Source organism: Triticum dicoccoides, chromosome 2B, assembly GCF_002162155.2.
Source record: "Triticum dicoccoides isolate Atlit2015 ecotype Zavitan chromosome 2B, WEW_v2.0, whole genome shotgun sequence".
Lineage (NCBI taxonomy): Eukaryota > Viridiplantae > Streptophyta > Magnoliopsida > Poales > Poaceae > Triticum > Triticum dicoccoides.
In genome coordinates, this window is record NC_041383.1 from 718,789,890 (window position 1) to 718,793,272 (window position 3,383).

At 49.5% G+C, this 3,383-nt stretch overlaps 2 pseudogenes; both read left to right on the forward strand.

The window, feature by feature from the left end:
* LOC119365833 overlaps window positions 1-1,246 on the forward strand; it is a 2,967-nt pseudogene extending 1,721 nt beyond the window's left edge.
* A 1,262-nt stretch (window positions 1,247-2,508) lies between these two features.
* On the forward strand, window positions 2,509-2,647 carry LOC119266298 (annotated as a pseudogene).
* Window positions 2,648-3,383: the final 736 nt, after the last annotated feature.

A 3,383-nucleotide genomic window follows, 5' to 3' on the forward strand; every position in this document is an offset into this window, starting at 1 on the left:
GTTTCGAAAAAAGTACATTTCCTTTTCAGAGATAACTCAGTGTGCTTCGTGTTTGACGGCAGTGAGATCTGATCGAACCCGCAGTCCAAGGAACACTCAACGTGATGAGGTCGTGTGTGAGAGCGGGGACGGTGAAGCGGGTGATCCTAACGTCGTCGGACGCCGGCGTGTCCAGGAGGCCTCTGCAGGGTGGCGGACACGTGTTGGATGAGGGCTCCTGGTCCGACGTCGATTACCTCAGAGCCAACAAGCCACCAACTTGGGTATATAAATACTCCCTCCATTCACGAATATTAGATGTTCTAATTTTTTTTGTAAAGCAGATGTATATAAACATGTTTCAGTTTTTATGTAGCCCATAATGAAATATTCAAAATATCTTATATTTGTGAACAAAGGAGTATGTCTTTGTGTTCAGTCTCTCTCGCCTGGACCTTTACTATGTCGACGTAACACTGGTGTTGGTTGATTTGCATGGTAGGCGTACGCGGTCTCCAAGGTGCTTCTAGAGAAGGCGGCGAGTGAATTCGCAGAGGAGAACGGCATCAGCCTTGTCACCGTGTTGCCGGTGTTCACCGTGGGCACGGCGCCTGTATCTAACGCCAGAACCAGTGTCCCCGTTATCCTCTCCTTGTTGTCTGGTGAGAAAGGCCAGCATTTTTATATACATTTTTCAGTGGTTGGCAACGGAAAGATGTATAGCATGCCAACCCTGATTTAAGCCCCATGCTCTTTTGACCGGTGCCCTATGAATGGTGTCTACCTGTCCTCTACATTTTGCAGGCGACGAAGCAAAGCTGCATGGCCTGATGGTCCTGCAGTCAGTCAAGGACTGCGTGGGGATTAGCCACGTCGACGACCTCTGTCGCGCCGAGGTGTTTGTCGCTGAGAATGAGTTCTCGTCCGGTAGGTACATCTGCTGCAATCACAACACTACTGTCTTGCAACTCGCCCGTCTCCTGGCAGAGAAGTACCCACAATACGACGTGAAACCTGAACGGTTCGTGAACCTTTTACCTAACACCCACACATGTTATTTTTTGATTGTGGGTTTAACACCATTCATGTATGTTTCTGCAGCTTTGATGGATCCTGCGAGAAGCCAAGAGTGTGTGTGTCGTCGAAGAAACTCATCGGGGAAGGGTTCGTGTACAAGTATGATGACCTGGGTGAAATATTCGACGACCTTGTCGAGTACGGCAGAACCACAGGGATTTTGCCCTACTGATGTTTCCACCAGCTAACTATTTGAGTGTGTTTGGAACAAAGAAATGTCATCTTGAATAAGTAATATTAATGTATCAACGCTGGGTTTATTTTTATTTTTTTGCGAGGGAACACTGGGTTTATTTACTTCTACTTTCTCCTTCCTCCCTTTCTTCTGCCGTCGAGAGTCACTTCGTTTCGCCAGGCACCCCTCTCCTGCTCCAGTGCTACTCCAGTTGCTTCAGGATCTGATTGTGTTCTAAGTGTTATTTGTATGTTCATGTATGCAAAAATGGAAGGACTTGTTTGTAATTTTATTTTATCTTGGGTCCTTCAATGTATTGTGTTGTATCAATTTTGATTTATTAGTGACAGCTTCTGTGGCCTTAGGGTACCTCCCTGTGTTAGGAAAAAAAATCCTACACCCGTGTTCTGGTTTGGGAATTTGTAGTTCTTGCCCTTTCTGATTGTGCTGAACCGTTTGCTCGCTTTGTTTTTTGAGAGTAACCGTGCTATTCATTAAACAATAATCGAGCTACAGGTGTTAAAGAGTAGGCTAGTAGTTGTATAAACGTGACATATTGTCACGTATATTGTATGCGTGCGTGTATTGTGTAAATGGCGCAGGTTGTTAGTATAGGTTGAGCCTTATCTTGTATAGCTAGCTTGGAGTAGGGGCAAAGCCTAGCAACAACCTGCGCATGATGTACTTGATCTTCTGAATATTTAACATGAACGCGTCCCTACCAGGAAGGCATACGCTTCCACGCCTTTCCTCTTCTTTCATGGTAATCAGAGTCGTCCTCGAGCTCATCCATGGCAACATGTTCAAGTTCCTTTCTTGCCTCGCCATTCGCTCACGCCGCCACAGAGAAACTCAACAAGGGCAACCAGGCCCTGTGGCGCTCAGCCGTGCTCTCCGCCATCCGGGGAGCGTAGATGGCGAAGTACCTCGACGTCGAGCAGCCGCCACCACTGATGCAGATCGACGTGACCTCGTCTGATGGCAAGACCACGGCGAAGGCAGCAAACCTGGAGTTCCAAATCTGGTACGCGCAAGATCAGCAAGTTTTCTCATACCTTCTGACGACTCTCCCTCGTGAGATAGCCATCCAGGTTGCATCATGCCACACTTCGGCAGAACTCTGGAATATGGTTGAGGGGATGCTTGCATCCCGCACCCGTTCCCAGACCACCAATGTCCGCATCGCCCTCGCTAACTTGCAGAAGGGAAACTCCTCCATCACCGAGTACGTTGGGAAAATCAGGTCCCTCTGCGACGAGCTGATCGCCGCGGGGAAGAGGGTGGACGAGGATGACATCGTCTCTCACATCCTAGCTGGGCTCGAAGAAGACTTCGATCCGGTGGTTTCTGCCATGTGCTCCCGGGTGGAACCGATGACCGTGGCCGAGTTGTACTCACAACTGCTCAGCTTCTAGACAAGGCTAAATCTTCGTGGTGGAGGGTCTCAGTCCTCTGCCAACGCTGCCACCTGAGGCCGCAAGTTTGGCGGCGGAGGTGGTGATCGCGGCCACAGACAAGCCGGCGCTGGTGGTGATCGCGGCGGTCGCAACTACTCCAAACCTGGAGGTCATGGCGGTGGTGGACATGGCGGCAACGACGGCGACGGGGCCAACTACAACAACAATGCATCTGCGCCCAGGGTGCAGTGCCAGATCTGTGGACAGATGGGCCACCCAACATGGAAGTGCTGGAAACGCTAAGACGAGTCCTACCAAGGAGGAGAAGAGAAGTCAGCCAATCTCGCAGCACCACAGTATGGGGTGGACACCAACTGGTACCTTGACAGTGGTGCCACCGACCATATCACAGGCGATCTGGAGAAGCTGATGTGCGTGACCGCTACCAAGGCAACGAGCAGATTCACACCACAAGTGGTTCAGGTATGGATATTAAACACATTGGTCATTCAGCTATTCACACCCAAGATCGTGATCTTCTTCTGAATAATATCCTCCATGTACCCAAAGCAAACAAAAGCCTAATCTCTGCTAGCCGCCTTGCCATTGACAATGATTCTTTTATTGAAATTCATCCCTATTCTTTTTTTGTCAAGGAACGGGGAACGAGGAAGGTACTCCTTCGAGGCAGAGGAAGGAGAGGTCTCTACCCAGTTAGGCACATGGGATCCGACATCAACAAGCAAGTGCTAAGT